The sequence below is a fragment of the Ascaphus truei genome, chromosome 7 (assembly GCF_040206685.1).
Source record: "Ascaphus truei isolate aAscTru1 chromosome 7, aAscTru1.hap1, whole genome shotgun sequence".
Taxonomy (NCBI): Eukaryota; Metazoa; Chordata; class Amphibia; order Anura; family Ascaphidae; genus Ascaphus; species Ascaphus truei.
In genome coordinates this window covers 18,711,300-18,731,713 of record NC_134489.1, presented here as the reverse complement: position 1 = coordinate 18,731,713, position 20,414 = coordinate 18,711,300, and the positions used below count along the sequence as shown (strand labels likewise).

The 20,414-nt window shown below is 48.6% G+C and overlaps 1 protein-coding gene across 18 annotated transcripts in view; it reads right to left on the bottom strand.

The window, feature by feature from the left end:
• Positions 1-20,414, bottom strand: part of MAP2 (microtubule associated protein 2) — a 148,805-nt gene that overhangs the window by 94,062 nt on the left and 34,329 nt on the right. Inside the window, exons 1-2 of one of the 18 annotated variants that reach the window (XM_075607152.1) lie at positions 278-655; positions 127-181 (exon numbers count right to left, since the gene is read on the bottom strand). The exons of 14 other annotated variants lie outside the window; for them this stretch is intronic. The gene's annotated coding sequence lies outside the window, so the exon portion shown is untranslated. Of the gene's footprint in view, positions 1-126; positions 656-686; positions 896-20,414 lie in introns of those variants that run through there. 3 more of the 18 variants (XM_075607153.1, XM_075607154.1, XM_075607151.1) reach the window with 3 other exon arrangements.

The window sequence follows — 20,414 nt, the reverse complement described above, 5'->3', positions numbered from 1 at the left end:
AGATAAAACGGGGAGGAGGGAATGGGAGAAAATTATGCATTAAGGGTTTTGTGGAAAGCATCGAGCAGCTCTACCTCCTGTTCTGAGCAGGTCTCTGCAGACGGCAGTGATGGGGATTTAACACACCTTCTGCTCCCTCTGCAGCGTAATGCTCTTTGTTTTAATTCAGCTGAGGCTCGTGCTTAGGAAGAAGGGTGAAGCAGAACTAGTTAATAGGGCTGCCCGTGAAATACACAGGCTTTATTCTACAACCTCCACCCCCTACCTCCCCCTTTACCGGGTCTATGCCTAGGACTGTGTCAACCACCACCCTCTGCCTCTATGAAGCCTGCAGTGGTACTGGGGAGGAGGGGGAGGAAGGGGGGAGGGGGGGATGAGAAGGAGGAAAGAGAGGAGAAATTGTATTTGGAGAGGCTGAGGGAGGAGGGAGGGAGAGAGGAGGAGAAACAAAGAAGGAGAGAGGAGGAATAAAGAAGCATAAAGGAAGAGAGAGCGGATGGGGAGATGAGCAGGTGGTAAGAGGGAAGGGAGAAAGGAGAAGAAAGGGAGACACAATGGGAAGAAGGGGAGAGAAAAGGGAAATCGATGCAGAATGAAAGAGAGGAAGAGAAAATGAATGGGAGAGGGGAAGGAAGAATGAGGACGGACGAGGGAGCGAAAGGTAGAAGATTGAACAGAGAGCCCACCAGCAGCCCCGGAATTTTCCAGAAGGAAGAGCAGGCGGGAGATGCGTCATCGTTCACTTACAATGGGAAGCTGCACTTGTGTCTACCCAAAGCAGCTTGTCACCAGTCTCTGGCATCAACTACCTGACAGGCATTTTAATTGCATCAAGCAAGGCATGTCCCAGGAGTAGGGGCTTCATCCAGGGCCTGCCTCCTGCTGTATGCTGCGCAGGCGCAGCGCGGAGGGGCAGCGCGGCGTGTTTAGAAGCAGGCAGAGGAGGTCACTAGATGTTGGGTGCATTGCAAAGGGGTTAACCCCTTCCCTGCAAGAGGGGCAGAATGTGTGATGTCATTTGTGACACCCGGAAGTACAGACGTGGCCCCTCTCCGGAGTCAGTTTCAGTGAGAAAAAAATACAGGCATACCCCGCGTTAATGTACGCAATGGGACCGGAGCATGTATGTAACTACAGGCATACCCGGCGTTAACGTACGCAATGGGACCGGAGCATGTATGTAACTACAGGCATACCCCGCTTTAATGTACGCAATGGGACCGGAGCATGTATGTAACTACAGGCATACCCCGCTTTAATGTACGCAATGGGACCGGAGCATGTATGTAACTACAGGCATACCCCGCGTTAATGTACGCAATGGGACCGGAGCATGTATGTAACTACAGGCATACCCCGCTTTAATGTACGCAATGGGACCGGAGCATGTATGTAACTACAGGCATACCCCGCTTTAATGTACGCAATGGGACCGGAGCATGTATGTAACTACAGGCATACCCCGCGTTAATGTACGCAATGGGACCGGAGCATGTATGTAACTACAGGCATACCCCGCGTTATCGTACGCAATGGGACCGGAGCATGTATGTAACACAGGCATACCCCGCGTTAACGTACGCAATGGGACCGGAGCATGTATGTAACTACAGGCATACCCGCGTTAACGTACGCAATGGGACCGGAGCATGTATGTAACTACAGGCATATCCCGCGTTATCGTACGCAATGGGACCGGAGCATGTATGTAACTACAGGCATACCCGCGTTAACGTACGCAATGGGACCGGAGCATGTATGTAACTACAGGCATACCCCGCTTTAATGTACGCAATGGGACCGGAGCATGTATGTAAAGCGAAAATGTACTTCAAGTGAAGCACTCCTTTTTCCCACTATATCGATGCATGTACTGTACTGCAAACATCATATACATGTATAACTGATGTAAATAACGCATTTGTAACAAAATAAATACAGTTGGCTTTATAGAAAGAAAATCTTTAATGTCAGCTGATTTTTTCTTACTAGTGCCCCCACAAAATACATACCAAAAAAACCCATCCCTCTAAATACATGTAACCCCACCCATACATATTAAAAATGCCCCCGCCAATACATTTTCAAAAGACCCTCACCGCCTCAATACATTTTTAAAAGACCCCCCAATACATATTTTTATCATCATCATATCTCCTCCAGCACCCCTCATATCACCCTCCCCTGCATCTCCCTCATATCACCCTCCCCTACATCTCCCTCATATCACCCTCCCCTACATCTCCCTCATATAACCCTCCCCTACATCTCCCTCATATCACCCTCCCCTCCATCTCCCTCATATCACCCTCCCCTGCATCTCCCTCATATCACCCCCCCTGCATGTCCCTCACGCGAAGCACGTGTACGTACACGGGGTAAGGTGCAATTTAAAAAAAATGTACATACTTGCGAGTGTACGTAAAACGGATGTACTTAAAGCGGGGTATGCCTGTATGTTACTTTTCCATTACCAATTTTGGGGTCTGAACCTTCAATTCTCACTGATCTCTATGGAGATTGACATCTCTGGATGTATCAGAGAGGCTGCAGTGCGCTGAGATTCCCGTTTGGAGCAGCGCAAGCATGTCCTGCTTTTCTGTGCAGCACTGTGGACAGGACAGGCCTGTGCTCTTCCAGCAGAAGCAGAATCCCGGGGGGATGAGCAATTAATCTCAACGCACTTCAGCCTCTCTACTCTCAAAAATGATGGCAGCCTCGTCACGGTAGGGACGGATGTAGCCTGCTACCAACAGTGTGCAGTACAGGCAGTCCTCAGTTATCCAACGGAATCCGCTCTGGAAGTAGCGTTGGATAGTGAAACCGTTGTAAAGTGACTCCCATGTTAATCAGTGGCGGTGAGCGTTGGATCACGCATTCCGGCGTCGAAAAACGGCTCTTAGTGTTGCAGTGTATGGATCTGCCATTCCTTGTAAAGTGAAACGTTGGATAGAGAGGACTACCTGTACTGTGAACACTCATCATTTATCGGCAGGGATCTAAGCCGCCAAGTAGACTGACAATGACTCTAGAACTACAGATCTATTTGATATCAAAAGCCCTCATTGCAGAGAACAATGTTTTTAAACAAGGGTGGCCATGGATATCCTCATGTGTGCACCATATTGATGATTTAGAAGAGGTGATACAAACTGGCAGTGCTCAGTACCATCATACTTTCGCCGCTGCTCCTAAACTCTGAGGAGCTCATTCTATACCCCCGGAGGCAGCAGATCGGGCCATTTCCTGGCAAAGTTCCCCATTAAAGTCATGGCCTGGTTGGCTGCGTCGGACTATATAAAATACCACCTAAATCTTATCTCAAGGATGTTAAACTCATTACTGTATCTGCCCCCTGTCAGTGTGCTCAGCACTGCACATAGAAGAATAAAGAGCAGCAAGGTAGGTTTTGGTACCTTGGTTACGGGGGAGATAAACCAACTTCACCCAAAGTTACAGGGAGCAGTGTTCTGTCTGGGTCTGGGTGTTTGAAAACGAGCCCTGCCTGGCTTTATTTAATCACTGTCTGATGAAGGCACCGGGCATTCATCAAAACGTTGGCTGCAGTAGCACCATTCTAACCTGTACTGGGCCAGAGCTTTACAATGCTTCGTTGTCCCCTTTATCAATGAAAAGATGAATTGACCTGCACGACCCTGCAATAGTCACTCATAATGGTTTTGTACTCAGTGCTGGGCATAGAAATTTGCAGGTACCATGAGTCCCTGTCCCAAAAAGCTTACAATCTAATTTGAGGCCCAGGGAGATAAAATGACTTGCCCATGGTCACACCAAAAAATACCCATGATGCACCAGCTGCCTGACACTGGCGTGCTGCAGAGCCAGCATTTAACAATTTACTGAACGGCAGGTAGCAAAGACAGGCAGGATTAACACTAAGGCTATGCCCCCGGTGGTGGGTGCTGCAGGCGCGCCTGGCGGCGCGTGCACATCTTAAACCCGCGATCTGCGGTCTGTGCTAGAGCTGCCGGGGGAAAGACGAAGGGGCGTGATGGGGGCGTGGCCATGACGTCACCCAGCTGGTTCGCCCTCATTGGCTGAACCGCTGGGGGGCGTGGCCAGCGCTCCGTCGTCAGTTCTGAATACAATTTCCTAGTATTCAGAAAATCTGGTCGTGCATCGCGGCGGCAAATTGCGCACCAGGGTAGTTAGTGGGGCTGGCCCCGTTGAGGGGCGGATCTTGTCCCTACAGCGCTTGCCATAGCGTGCGCTGAAGCAGGCACCGGGGACATACGCTGCCAATGCACTGCAGGCCCCTATGCGAGCGAATAGGTCCAAGGTCTGTCTTGTCTCGCCATCTGCGAAAGAGAGGTAATGTTCCTTGTTTAACGAGGATGAGCCTCGGAGAGGAATGAACTTGTCATTAATAAATTCACACGCTCACAGTTTTATCACAAGCTGTTTTCTGCGCAGTGAAAATCCAGAGAGTATGTGAAGGAGGGTAGAAGAGAAGGAGAAGGGGGGAGGGTGGGTACTAGGACAGCAAAGGAGAGAGAGAGAGAGAGAGAGAGAGAGAGAGAGAGAGAGAGAGAGAGAGAGAGAGAGAGAGAGAGAGAGAGAGAGAGAGAGAGAGAGAGAGAGAGAGAGATTAACATAAACACAAATTCAACATGCTGTGACGCCACCTTCACCTTATCAGGGAAGCTCGAAGCCCCATGCAAATAAATAACCAGGGCTTCATATGATTGGGGCTTGAGGCTTCAATCCACCTTGAGGGGCCTTCTCCTGCAGTTCTGGCTGCACTTTTCCCCTCATCTCTTTATTTTTGGGAGCCCAGCGTCCCAGAAAAATAAGCCTGGGGACCTCCTTGCCAACCTGCTCCTGGCTTTGGTTAAACTAGCCATATATAAGACCAGGAAGCAGTGTTTGGCGGCAGGAGTCTCAATAGATCTTGTGGAGATGTTCTGGGTGCTGGTGTGCTCCCGTATCCAGGCAAAGTACACATATGCCAAGCTCACTGGGAAGGTGTCAGACTTTGTCGCCCAACGGGTGTCAGACGGGGGGGTCTCTCCTCGTGTGTGTCCCACCATTGATTCTTTTACCGTCACCTCCATTGTTTAATGCACTCTATTTTGTATTACACTACATTATACCCGGGTTTCTGTACATATTTTGTTTACACCAGTAGTCTTTTCTCATTGGGGAAAACCAGTGAGTTTTGTTGTATCAATAATTGGCCGACCAGTTTCCACCCGTGTAAAACGGGGACCGACAAGGAGAAGGCAGCTTCGCAGCACCCTGAACAGGGACCATAGAGGAAGAGCAAATATTTCAAGAGACCGCTATCAATGCAGTTGTGCCTTGTAATTCTAACACAGCCACACTTATGTAAAGAGGTGCCGCTCTTGTTAAAAACACCCAGGTAGAAGTGAGCACGGCAGCACACGGACCAGCTTCTTTTATTGCCATGTGTCAGATGTGTTACATTTGGTACAAAGCAGGTGATCCCAGCGAGACCTGACACCCCCTGCCCCTCCCCCCCCCGTTTAGTGATGGCAGCCCTGTCGCTGCTGGAGGTTACTGCAACTTATTACTCTGTTAGTCCTAATGTCACTACCCCAAAAACACGGGCATGGGGGTTGATCCTCCAAGTGCGATAGTGCCAATCCGTCAGCAAAGGGGTTAAAGACACAGGCGGTAGACAGACATAAAGACACAGAGCATTCAATGAAGGATCACTCCAGATCTGGTCCCATCTCTAGACACAGATGTGTGTAGAGACTTCAATGCACTAGATCAGTGGCGGCCAACTCCAGACCTCAAGGGCCACCAACAGGTCGGGTTTTCATGATATCCCTGCTTCAGCACAGGTGGCTCAATCAGTGGCTCAGTCAGAATGACTGAGCCACTGATTGAGCCACCTGTGCTGAAGCAGGGATATCCTGAAGACTTGTTGGTGGCCCTTGAGGACTGGAGTTGGCCGCCGCCGCTGCACTAGATCCTGCTTTCGTTACAACAAGAATGCAGCTTCTAACGTTTAACGCCTCAGCGCAAGGATTCCTGTCCCTGTCCTGCCATGCTTGGCTCCCTTTGTAAACCTACATGCAACACACACAGGCTGACGTGACTGAGAGCTCCGATTGTACAATGGAGAGCTCCGAGATCAAACCCTCCTCTGCAAGGGCACCTCGTGGCCTCATATTTGGTTTTCTTCTTGACTTTGGCTCTTAACAGGGGAGTTGTGTGCAGGAGATAAAACTGGCTGCCGGGTGTCTAGAAACCTATTGCATGCCTGTCAACTAACTCCACTTCAACAGCGTCTTAATGATCCAGTCCGGTCTTTCTTTAGACCTTACTCATTAGTGTTGTACCGAGTCCTGAGGATTGCCGGGCACCCGGCCGGGTAGCATTGGCTTACCAGCCGGCGGTGGAGGGTGAGAAAGACCCCAGTGGAGGGTGAGGAGGAGCACAGCGACATCGTGGGAGCAGCAGAAGACATCCTGGTGGTGGCGGTGGAAGCAGAGGACGTCCTTGTTGAGCCGGTGCGGGAGCAGCAAAACATATTTCAGCTGATGCCGGTAGGAGCCGGGAAACATGTGCCCGGAGCAGGAGCGTTACTATTGGACAGCCGGGGAGGAGCTGATTGTCCAATAGTAACGCTTCTGCTCCGGTCACATGTTCCCCCGGCTCCCACCGGCACCAGCTGTGACGTGTTCAGCTGCTCCTGCGCCGGACCAACAAGGACGTCCTCAGCTGCCACCGCCCCCACCAAGATGTCTGCCGCTGCGGAGGGTGAGGAGGACCACGGCGACATCGTGTCTTATTCACGTGGTCTTCCTCACCCTCTGCTGCCGGCTGCAGGTAAGAGGGAGCAGAACAGAAACTACCCGCCGCCGGTTCTTACCCGGCACCGGTCCCAGCCCCTGGTGCCGGGTCCAGGTAATTTCTGGGTGCTGAAAAAAGTGCTGGTTAAGCCGGGTACCAGGTAATTACCCGGTACATCACTTCTATTTATGCCAAATAAGAATACAAAACCAGGACTGGAGATACATCATCAGACAACTGATCTGGACTTAGCTGGCAGGTGGTCTAGGATGACTTGCAGCAGCCACCTTACCGCTGCCGGAGTTCTCACCATGAAGGTAACCCCTAACCTTACACCAAAAGCCCCTATTAAAGCAGCAGTCCAAGCTGCCATTTTATTTATTTTTCCCCCCTTTAATATGTGCAGCAATACAATCCACACAGTGAAAGTAACTAGCTAAGTTGCCGATCGATCCGTTCTCCTGTGATCGATCGACGACGATTCGGCTCAGGGGTTCACTAAATGGCTGTCAGTGCAGCAGAAGAGGACCAAAGATGCAAAGTTCTGTGGGGAAGATCATGTGATTAACAAACATACATTCCCAGCAAGCTCAGACCTACTGAGCGTGGCCAAATGTATACAACAAAAGACAGAAAAGCCCAATGCTACATCCAATGTGACAAAATATATAGTAATTAGTATATAGTTAAATACTTCTATAATAATATTGTCATAAATAAGGGTCATTTAGTTAAACCCTTTAACCAAGGCGTTATAAGCCTGCAAGGCAATACCAAGGCATAACCAAATTTGCAGGTCCTAACACTAAACAGTGAACCTTCTCTTTTACCTCTGTAGGAGGGAGAATAACCGCAGTGGGTCTTGTGCATACAGCAAAATGAAAAAACCCTCTAAATTAAAAAGTGGGGTCGGGTGAGCTTAAACCCTGGGAGCAGGGGCCTCTCACCTCCAAACAACTGATGCCAGTTGAAAATTGAGATTAACAAACATACATTTGCAGCAAGGTCGGAGCTAAACTAAATTAGCCTTACTCATGAGAATATTATTATTGAGGTATTTAACTATATACTAATTACTATATATTTTGTCAAATTGGATGTACCATTGGGCTTTTCTGTCTTTTGTTATATACATTTGGCCATGCTCAGTAGCGCTCCTTTTGACATTATATATGATGTGGGGGGTGTTGGAGTTCCGACCTTGCTGCGAATGTATGTTTGTTAATCTTAATTTTCAACTGGCATCAGTTGTTTGGAGGTGAGAGGCCCCTGCTCCCAGGGTTTAAGCTCACCCGACCCCACTTTTTAATTTAGAGGGTTTTTTCATTTTGCTGTATGCACAAGACCCACTGCGGTTATTCTCCCTCCTACAGAGGTAAAAAAGAAGGTTCACTGTTTAGTGTTAGGACCTGCAAATTTGGTTATGCCTTGACATTGCCTTGCAGGCTTATAACGCCTTGGTTAAAGGGTTTAACTAAATGACCCTTATTTATGAGAATATTATTATTGAAGTATTTAACTATATACTAATTAATATATTTTGTCAAATTCGATGTAGCATTGGGCTTTTCTGTCTTTTGTTGGGAAGATAATGTGACCAGTCAGTCACTAGATACAATTAGTGCGCTGCGAGAGAGAGGGCAGAAAGGGGCGTGCCAGAGCCTGTTTCAGAAGAGGAAGGGCATGTGACTTTGTAAATGGTTGCTATAGAAAGAAAAAAGGCTTGTTATATTATAATACATTCAAAATGTAATTGAGAGTTGTTTTTTTTTGTTAATGTTACAAGTATTTTCTCATCGTACAGAACTGATTTATTATTATTATTATTTATTTAAAAAAAACATATGTAGGATATTGCTTGGTCTGCAGCATTAAACCATTGCTAAAATCAACATACAGTTGGGCATACTGATCCAAATATCAACATGTGAAGCTGGTTTCTGCTTACAATGCAGTGATTTGCTGACCACTGCAGCAAGAAAGGGGTTAAACTTGCAAAAACATTAGTGCAACTTGTATTGCCCTCAGAGCTACCAACCAACAGGAGAGTTAAACCCAGAGAAATATGCATTGCTCTGTGCCATGATCAAAGATACGGCTGAGGGAGCTGGCGATGTTCCTCTGGGCTACCAATAACCGATAACGCAGCTGTTACATAAGCTGCTTTCAAGTCTGACCCTATTACTGTGTTGAGATACAGAGTGCCTCCTACACCCTACACACCCTAATCAGCTCCCCTGCCATTTACAGCAGCTTCTGAAACTTTCCTAATGAGGCCAATGCTATGTCATTCTCCTCTTACTATTTATATGCCCTATTTGCCTCTCACGGTCATTTTAACCTTTTACCATGGGCTTTCAGAAGGTTGCCGTCTATAAGAAATGTTCACCCCCCCTAGAAATTTAGGGGGTAATTCTACACCCTGACGTGCGCTGTTTTCGGCCCAAAGTACCTATTGACCTCAATGGTGATTTTTGGACAAAAATTTCCCAAACAGCTGCTTTCACTGATATAGAATAATATCCTAAATCAGATATAGAACCGGATTGGATTTTTTTTTTTAAACAACTGCAACAATGTAGAATGTATCTGGCAGTCAATGTGTTAATAGTGAGAATTAGGTTTGTTTTCTCTCCTTTAACTTACTTGATGGCCCCTCCCTGCCTCACTCAGGAATGTCAATTCGGAAGGGGGGAGTTTTGCTCCTTATTTACCTCTTACGAGTTTGGCTGTGGAAAACGTATTCTATTCCAAGTCTTTTAATTAAGTGTGATAACTCCCTAATGAGCCCGAGGAATCTCTGATTGGAGCTCCTGTGCCATTATCCCAGTGCCCCTGTGACTCCAACGGTGGTTAATTCTTCGTTGCATTAGGAGTTCCTGTGCAGTTCGTTTAAATTCAAATATATTCTAGGAAATTCACCACTTATTACTTTTATTATCTCCTTTTAATAGAAATAAAAAGAATGAGGCTGTGTATCAGGGGACAGAAATTACCGTGTTGCGGTCTGTATAGATGTGTGCAGAGGTACATTTAATGGAGACCGATTAGGGTGAAATTATCTTGGCTTTATTGACCCTGTGTAACGCGTAGCTCACCACAAACCAGACGCGACCGCGAGGCTGAGGTAGGGAATTGTATAAACGCCAACCCACAACCGCGAGGGCGCGCCTAGAGTGTAGAATGGTCTTGCAAGCCGGGTCAGGAGTATAGAAGGTAGAGTAGTCGGTTATACTTGCCGGGTCTGGATTGGAGAATAGCGGATCGTTGGGGTACTTTGCCAAGGTCAGGATTGGAGAGCGGAGAGTAGTCGTTGCGAGGGTAGCCGAGGTCAGGAGTAGAGAGTTCAGAATGGTCGTACGTAAGCCGGGAGAGGAGAGATGCGGGGTCCAATAACGAAGCAGGGGTCAGGCAGGAGCAGGAACAAGGCAGGAAGCAGCAGGAACAAGGCAGGACTGCCGCAAGAAACAAGGCAGGATGGCAGCAAGGCACAAGGCAGGATGGCAGCAAGGCACAGCATCACATAAAGTTATGCTCAGCGATGTGTGTCTGGGCTGAGCAGGTATATAAAGGAGCTTCCCTCCAATGGGAAGTAGGGCGGAACCAGAAGGGACGAAGGGATAATCTGCTGGCTCGCGCAGGTGCGCCCTATTGTGCAGCCCGATCAGGTCTGGGGGTTGAGCTTCGTCCTGCGCGCGTCACCGACATCAGGAGGTAGCGACACCATCGCGCGCCACTCGCGCACTGCGCATGCCGTCACGTGAATGGGAACGGAGCCTGGAGGCAGGTCCAGGAGGAGCCTGTCCCACGCGCGTCACTGACGTCAGGGGGTGGCCACCTGATCGCGCAACTCGCGCATGTCCGTCTTTGGAGCGGGGGCGAAGACTGGGGGCGGATCCGGAGAGGCAGGTGGATCGCGCAAACCGCCATGGGATCGCAACTTCCAAGTACCAGATGTGACAGGATGAGGAGGTGAGTTCTGGCCATCAGGATGGCGAATCCTCACACCTTGTTCCATTATCTAGGCAAAACATACAAAAACAACAAGATAACAAACCCTTATCCCTGTGTAAGGGCTAACTTACTTCCCCAGACCCTATGTGCAGGACTGGAGGGATATTCCCATTACCAGCCTATCATCCCAAAGTCTTAGGAAGGAGCTTAAGCAGGTGGCCCTCAATGTGAGTCTCTGGCATGTTCCTGGGTTCTCTGTGTCCAGGAAATATAGGTCTCTGGGAGTCTGGGTGTCTTGATCTCAGCACAGCCTTTGTGCTCAAAACAGTGTCTGTGTGTAGGCTTCTCTGCTCTCCTTCTGTCAGCCCAAATGTGAGCTAAGGAATCTGTGTCCGCTTTCCACCAGGAGGCTTTTCTTAGAGCTCTAATTTGGTCTGGTTGATTGCCTGTGTGCAATTAACTAGCTCGCTGCTGGATTCAGAGGCAGTTTCTCTCAAACAGTGAGAAGTCCCTGTTACATACCTCCGCTGTTTGTGGGAAGCTCTGGCTTACCACGGCTTAAGCCCATCCTTCCACTCTCAATAGATATATCCCTGCGGCTCGCCGGACTGGGGCCCTTTCTCCAGGTTATTAGTGTCTCCTCCAGAAGGTGCTTGAGTTCAGCAATCTACAGTCGCTCGAGGAAGACTTTTCCCAAGCACAGTCTTTCTTCTGACCGCTTGGTCAAGTATTTTCCCCTGCGTCGGACGACCCTTTCTCCCCTGAGTTTAGGGTGACCACCTGCATCGGGTTCTGTAGCCATATTCACGGGTGGTTCAATCTGGGTGGAGTTTTCATCCACACCGATTGACTCCCATGGCATCTGTTTGGTAGTTACGTAGTGTTGTACCTGTAGAGGTGTGAACACCGAAACAGTTCTGCCTCAATCTAGCCAAAACTGTGTCTTTCTAGTGGCTAGTTTCAATGTGAGGAATATGGCTTGGGCCATGGGGCCACAGTAGCATGACTGTATTGGTATTGCGCTTCTCAGTCGTAATTCGGTTGTTCTTTCCTGACTTGTGCGGAAAGCCGATCGTAGTAATGAGATGGCATTGTGGGTACGCTTATAGCAACGCACAGATTGATTGGTTGTGATGTAGAACTTATATCTGGGTTGAATCACACCATCAGCTTCCTTCATTTTCTTGTAGTATCTTTGCTGCAGACACTTCCTAACATTTGACTGGAGTAAGATTACACACTGCTTCAAATGTTCATCATTCTTTCTTTGACGTTACATTCTCCATATGGATTGGAGAAGGTAGGCTGCTTTATTCTGGCTATTTAGCCAACGAGTTTTCATTCCTCTGTAGGCAGCCTGTATGGTGAGCGCTGCAGAGCGTTTGCTCAGATACATTTCTCTTTCCCACCATGCTTGGACAAGAGCTTTGTAGTATTTCTGAATTACTCTGCTGCTTTTCTCCCTTTTTAAGAAGTTTCGCTCATCAGTGAGAAAACCCTGTTTCTGGAGCTTGCTCTGAGTGTGCATCAACGCATTCTTCATTATATTTTGGAGCTCTGTGGATTTCTTTGCTAGGGTCGCAGGTGCTTGCCTCTGTTTTGGGACCTTCTTGTGCTCCCTCTTGTACTGAGTCACCTAGCCTCTAAGCTTGGCCCCTAGCGATGCTCTGGTGATGCTCAGGGTAGCCTTCAGCTTCTCATGCTGCTTTGCACTGGACACACTAGGTAATTAGACGTTCCTACAGCACTTGTAATTCTTTAGCACCCTGCAGATTTTCTTCCTGCAGAGATCGCTGCTTCTCTTTGACAATCTATAGGTGCGTACACAGACCTTGCAGTTGGTTCTGCAGTAGGTGCTCTGCTTGTGTGCGTTGCTCCAATGCTTCTAACTTTTCATCTTTCAGCCTTGTATTTTCTCTTCTTACAGTCTCTATAATATTCAGGGCCTCCTTGTAGTCCTTCTTCCATTTATGCACTTCTGAGTTGAGACTCCCCGTCTCCTGGCGCGAGACTTCTATCTCTAGGTTGAGGGTGTGAAGCTCCTTCTGAGAGAATTTAAGATGCATACTTAGACTGTAGACAGCTTTTTGAGAGATGTCCAGCTCCTCAGCGAGACTGTGAAGTTCCTTTTTAGAGATTTCGAATTCTGTGTGGCAACTGCTGATCTCTTGGTGTCAGGCATCCAGTGCTACACGTAGAGTATGAACCTCATTCTGAGATATGTCCACCTCTGTCCGGATACTGTTGACCTCCTGGTGTGAGGCATTCAGTTCTTTGCGGAGAGTATGAGCCTCATTCTGAGAGACTTCCACCTCTCTATGGCAATTGCGAACCTCTTGCTGAGAGACATTAATCTCTTTCAGTGCCTCCTCATACTTCTTTTTCAGATTAGCAATCATTCGGTCAGACTTGCTCTGCTTTTCATCCATGGTGGTAATAGTAGTGTTCGAAGTATCTAGATCCGTCCTTAGATCCTCCAATTCGGTCGTGACCGCAGAGTAAATTGCATAAACAGTCTTCTGTAGCTCAGCATTACTTTCTCTTTCCAGTTTCAATTCTTCACAGAGCAGATCACAGTCCTGCCTGGCAGCTTGCAGTGCATCTTCAGGGCTGGTCAAGGAATCTTCACTTATTGGTTACGGCTCCTTTCCCTGACTGAGGGTTCCTCACTGTTAGCACCAGACAGACACTTCTTTGGGATAGACGACTTCTGCCTTGGGCCCTCTGGATATTCTGTCATCCGCGTATTGTTATGAATAGTCAGATGAATAGGAAATAAGATTTAAGCATTAGATGTTCGTGGAACAAATATTTTCTAGCAGGGTGTGCACAATGTAAATAAGACTGTGAACCGCTGATCTAGAAGAAGGGGAGTGACAAGGAATAGTGTATCTGAGTTTCTTAGTAAGGGTTTGGCTATCAGCAAGTTGAACATGGGCCTAAGGCGGCATTCACTATGCCACGATGCGGGTATCATACCCTGATCTGGCATTAACTGGATTCAAGGTAATCTCAAGTGTTACATTAACCTCTTTTCTGCCAGAGAGGCCTGAGGCTGCCTGATTTACAATGCACTGCAGGCACTTTCAGAGACAGAGTGGCTATAACAACCCTTGCCGGTGACAGGGGGGTTCGTTGGGGGGGGAGGGGGGGGGAGTTGGTCGAGCAGATGCTGGTATGCTTGTGCGACACTACGGCTGAGCTGATGAAAAGCTCACAATTATAATAATTGATGTCACATGGCCCAGTGCACAGTCATGCTAAAGAAGCAGATGGCTGTGTATTAGCATTTAAATAAGCTTGGGCAGCCTCTCTAATTCAGAGAAGAACAGGGAGCAAAGATGGTGCATTCAACAGGGCAGCAGACATCTAGCAGGATGTCGGGATCAGCTGGCCTGGCTTTTCTAATGGCGTGTCCAGGGAGACAGGGACATTAAGGAGGTCAGTTTAAAGGGACTGACTTCGCAAGTAGCAGAATGTCAGCGGACAATCAAAATATTGTGGCTCACACATCTATTAGTGGATGCTGCAGAGCAATACATTTCTCCGGAAAAAAATTCAGTATAACTCCATCATCCTGACTATTTATTGCCAAACCCCCTCCCCACCTGGAGAATCGTACATTGTTGTTTCACTCTCAAACCGTTCTGATCTTTTCTCCTCTGCCTTCTCCATTTAGCGACAATGAGTAAGTACTTCAGCAATAGGTCGATACGATTTTCAGAGTACATATTTTTCCACAACAATACTCTTCCCCCTTAGGTCAATCAGTACTGCAGGGCTCTTCATTGTGCGGGCTGTGAGCCAAATATGGCCAACAGAGGGCCTTGAAGTGGTCCGTGGACTTTCTGGCCCTGCTAATGTTATTGCAATTGTACGGGCTAATTTAATGTCCATATATAATGTACTGATGTTCTAAATTATCCCAGTACACCTATTTAAAAAAATATATTGTTAACTTAATCTATATTACAATACTCTCATGACCGTGGTACTTGGATATTTTTTCTAATCCAAACCCTTTTAAAAATGAGTTGAAGAGCAATGCAGTACTGGCTACCACAATGCAATGCTATATTCAGGATACTGTACCCCTGACAATGGAGACGCACTTGAATACTTGACAACTTACATGGGAAAGTGGCCGGGGTTTCATTTTAGTCATCAGTATTATTTGGGTTACTGTACAGTTTACTGGACAAGAATGGTTGCGCCATGACAACACAGACTCAATGGTCTCTCAACAGTGGCGAATGTCTCTGCTGAAATCCACAAACCCAAATGTGTCAAAGTGATTGGGCTATCTTGGCATCCTGACTCTTTAGGCTACAGCCCCAGTGCCTGCGCTGCACGCGCGTCTGCGAGGCTGGCGGCGCGTGCAGCCGAGTCCCCTGGTCTGCAGTGAGCTGGGGGCGTGGCGGGGGAGTGGCCGTGACATCACCCGGCAGGTTCGCCCTCATTGGCTGAAGCGCCGGGGGCGTGGCCTAGCGCTCCGTCGTGAGTCCTGATCTCAATTTTATTTAGAGGAGGAGAAACTGTCGGCGCAGCGTGGCGCCCCCCCCCCCTCGCAGCGGGCCCGACCTCATTGTGGGCGGCTCTTGTCCCTGCAGCGTCCGCCACACCGGGCACTGCAGTAGCCAGCGGGGACCTGGCCTAAGTCAAATCTCACTTGCCATATTTAGAGTCTGAGAGACTGGAATAGAGTCTCACTCATTAGAATTATTACATTGAAATATATATATTTTTTTTTTTCCTTCCAAGTTTCTCAATATATTCCTCTTCTGGATCCTTGGACTGTGAAAACCATGGTGGACGTGCAAAAAGATTATACTGAAGCAATCTACGACACCACTTAGCACCTTTATTACATAATATCTTTGTGTTGTCAGACAAAAAGTGGAGCACGTGGCAAAGGACACTAAATTGCTTGTGCAATTGTTTTCTTTTAAAACATTCTAGGAAATGCACAATTTGGTACCTTTTTTTCTGAAAAAAAAATGTCTTTTGTATCAAAAGGTGAAAACAGATGGGGCGCAAATTTCATCAGGACATAAAGAGAAATAAAAAACACACAAAATAGTGCAACACTGTATATCAATATAAAACAATGCTGGTAATTCTTTGAATGTTAGACTCGCGTGTGCCACGTGATAAACGGGCAGTTTGGTTATATAGAGTGACCGACTCTGAATACGTCCAGGTGAGTGCTTCACACCATCACAGATCATGTCTCAGATGGTCCATAGGAGAAATAGAGGGAGGGGGACCCCACATACAAGAGGAGAAAGCAAATGTAGTGTAACAATGCTTTCATTCATATAAAACACAAAGTAATGCACTTACATAAGTGTCTTTGTGGCAGGCATTCAGACCACCCTGGGTCACAACACAGGAGCTAGGACAGTCGAAACGCGTAGGGTGGAGTCGTACAGTACAAAGACTTTGGTGGTGGACTTCATTACTCAGCCCAGTGACTGCCTATCGGCCGTGCAACAGGATCTGAAGCTGTTTTGGGGTTGTCGTCTGTCATAGCTCCTGTGTTGTGACCCAGGGTGGTCTGAATGCCTACCACAAAGACACTTATGTAAGTGCATTACTTTGTGTTTTATATGAATGAAAGCATTGTTACACTACATTTGCTTTCTTCTCTTGTATGTGGGGTCCCCCTCCCTCTATTCCTCCTATGGACCATCTGAGACATGATCTGTGACGGTGTGAAGCACTCACCTGGACGTATTCAGAGTCGGTAGTGCGGAGGACAACTCAGGTGAGTATAAATTAAGCAGCAATGTGTTATTTTGTCACCTTGATAAAGTGCCCTGTGCATGAAACGCGTAGGTGCGTTCGTGTTGTCCTGTTGCTTTGCCTACCTGCAATAAACCAGACCTATTGCATAATTGGAGTGTGCACTTTTGTTTAATATCTTCCGGTCCCATTGGGAATTGGATCTTCGTGGCTGTGCGATCCATCACCATCCTTTATTCTGCTGTTTACCTGTCTGGATGGGCTGCAAGTCCTGGATGTCTGGATGTCCTTTCAAGCACTAAGATAAAGGGCCGCAGTGCCCTATCATATATATATATGCATACCCGTGCTTTTGCATTGTAATATTGATTATTTGGTTGGGTGTATACAGTGTTTAAGCTGTGGAGGTCAAGTGGACCCCACTAGACACTTAACCCTTCCTATGTATACGCAATCATCATTCAAGGACTTCCCATTGTCATCCTGATTATTAACATAGGTTGTGGAGGAATTCTCTCTGATTTTGGATGCATCACATCTCTTCTACCTTGCACTTTCTAAAGGACAGTATTTATTTTGTTAATCACGTTTTGAGTCGTGTTATTTGCGCTTACACTTTCTTTTTCTTTTTGTATCAAAAGGGCAGAAATGAGTTTTGCCCTAAAAATGACAATGATAGCAGCATATGGACATGTACCCATCATCATATTGGTGTTCAGTAACTCCTCCACTCCGGTGTTTAATTGAACCAGGATCAACATATAGGGCTACTTGCCAAACTGGTGATTTTTCCCACCTTGACTCTTGCTCCAGCGTCGTGTAAAAAATGCTTCTTCCATTGCCTCTAATCTTTTAAGCGCAGAGATTCAGATACCACCTGAGACTTGGAGGATTTCATCAACGCGCAGAATGAGAAAACCGCTGGAGATTGGAGCTGCAATCTTTGATACAATCCCCTATGAATTTGCACACGTAACCCTAACTCCTATCTCCTCCGATAACTACTCACCCCAAACTGCCTTCAAAACACCAACACAGACACGCCATGAAATGAGCATTCTTGGTAAAAACGTATTAGAAACGCCCTTTGAGATGCTTCATACATAACCCACCGCGGGCCACATTCACTAAACAATGCTAAGCCCCATAGCAGTGAACAAGCCACATTGTGCACCCTGGCTTTTCCACTGTTGACTAATTCTGCTGCTAAGTGTCCTAATACCGCCATGCTGATAGACACATTTCAAAAGTGAGAATTTGAAACCCCTAAAGCGAGGGCGGCCAACTCCAGTCCTCAAGGGCCACCAACAGGTCAGGTTTTCAGGATATCTTCAGCACAGGTGTCTCAATCAGAGGAACACTGAGCCACTCATTGAGCCACCTGTGCTGAAGCAGGGATATCCTAAAAACCTGAACTGTTGATGGACCTTGAGGTCTGGAGTTGCCCCCCCCCCCCACCCAAAGGATTAAAAAAATTATAATAAAATAAAAACAACACACACATATATTTATATATATATATATATATATATATATATAGTAAATAAAAAGATCACGTGTGAGCACATTCACATGTCTTAGACAGGTCAGCAACCCTGCCTTTCACCATTATCACTTAGCATACAGTGCTTCCACTGCAGAAAGGGATTCTGGGAAATGACATGCAAATTAGCACATCGTGTCACCTTTTGCCTGAAATCCATTGTTACATGGAACCCTTATAAGATAACGCTCGCTGTTAACACAGCTTTTAAGCACAGCATGGGATTAGATGCAAAACCACTGAACCTACTCATAGACAGCTGTTTCGACCTTTTGGGTCTCATCAGTGTGAGGCTGGTTGTACTGGCTCTGCTCTCAAGTGATCTTTTTATTTGCTATATGCTATACGGTGGAGGTTTCTTGTCGCCTTTTTCACCCACCATAATTTAAAATGTAAATATATATATATATACAGTGTTCGACAAATAACCCAAAAATCTACTCGCCACCTAGCCCCGCCCCCAGCCTGCCATTAGTCCCGCCCCCACTTTTTAAAAAAGGCGTAAATTGCTACTAAGAAGTGAGTGTGTGACTAGTCGGGTGGGTGAGTGTGTGACTAGTCGGGTGGGTGAGTGTGTGAGTAGGGTGGGTGAGTGTGTGAGTAGGGGGTGAGTGTGTGAGTAGGGTGGGTGAGTGTGTGAGTGTGCGAGTAGGGGGTGAGTGTGTGAGTAGGGGATAGGAGGGTGACTAGGTGGGAGGGTCAGAGGGTGACTAGTAAATTGCTACTAAGAAGTGAGTGTGTGACTAGTCGGGTGGGTGAGTGTGTGACTAGTCGGGTGGGTGAGTGTGTGAGTAGGGTGGGTGAGTGTGTGAGTAGGGGGTGAGTGTGTGAGTAGGGTGGGTGAGTGTGTGAGTGTGCGAGTAGGGGGTGAGTGTGTGAGTAGGGGATAGGAGGGTGACTAGGTGGGAGGGTCAGAGGGTGACTAGGTGGGAGGGTGGGAGGGTGACTGGGTGGGAGGGTGAGAGGGTGGGAGGGTGAGAGGGTGACTAGGTGGGAGGGTGAGAGGGTGACTAGGTGGGAGGGTGAGAGGGTGGGAGGGTGACTAGGTGGGAGGGTGAGAGGGTGACTAGGTGGGAGGGTGAGAGGGTGACTGGGTGGGAGGGTGGGAGGGTGACTGGGTGGGAGGGTGACTGGGTGGGAGGGTGAGAGGGTGACTGGGTGGGAGGGTGGGAGGGTGACTGGGTGGGAGGGTGAGAGGGTGACTGGGTGGGAGGGTGACTGGGTGGGTGGGAGGGTGACTGGGTGGGAGGGTGACTGGGTGACTGGGTGAGAGGGTGACTGGGTGAGAGGGTGACTGGGTGGGAGGGTGAGAGGGTGACTGGGTGGGAGGGTGACTGGGTGGGAGGGTGACTGGGTGGGAGGGTGACTGGGTGGGAGGGTGACTGGGTGGGAGGGTGACTGGTTGGGAGGGTGACTGGGTGGGAGGGTGAGAAGGTGACTGGGTTGGAGGGTGAGAGGGTGGGAGGGTGAGAGGGTGACTAGGTGGGAGGGTGAGAGGGTGACTGGGTGGGAGGGTGACTAGGTGGGAGGGTGAGAGGGTGACTGGGTGGGAGGGTGACTGGGTGGGAGGGTGAGAGGGTTACTGGGTGGGAGGGTGAGAGGGTGACTGGGTGGGAGGGTGAGAGGGTGACTGGGTGGGAGGGTGAGAGGGTGACTGGGTAGGGTGAGAGGGTGAATGGGTGAGAGGGTGAATGGGTGGGAGGGTGAGGGGGTGACTGGGTGGGAGGGTGAGAGGGTGACTCGGTGGGAGGGTGACTGGGTGGGAGGGTGACTGGGTGGGAGGGTGAGAAGGTGACTGGGTTGAAGGGTGAGAGGGTGACTGGGTGGGGGTGGTGAGAGGGTGACTGGGTGGGAGGGTGAGAGGGTGACTGGGTGGGAGGGTGAGAGGGTGACTAGGTGGGAAGGTGAGAGGGTGACTGGGTGGGAGGGTGACTGGGTGGGAGGGTGAGAGGGTTACTGGGTGTGAGGGTGAGAGGGTGACTGGGTGGGAGGGAGGGTGGGAGGGTGAGAGGGTGAATGGGTGAGAGGGTGAATGGGTGGGAGGGTGAGACGGTGACTGGGTGGGAGGGTGAGAGGGTGACTGGGTGACTGGGTGGGAGGGTGACTGGGTGGGAGGGTGACTGGGTGGGAGGGTGAGAAGGTGACTGGGTTGGAGGGTGAGAGGGTGACTGGGTGGGGGGGTGAGAGGGTGACTGGGTGAGAGGGTGAGAGGGTGACTGGGTGGGAGGGTGAGAGGGTGACTGGGTGGGAGGGTGAGAGGGTGACTAGGTGGGAGGGTGAGAGGGTGACTGGGTGGGAGGGTGACTGGGTGGGAGGGTGAGAGGGTTACTGGGTGGGAGGGTGAGAGGGTGACTGGGTGGGAGGGAGGGTGGGAGGGTGAGAGGGT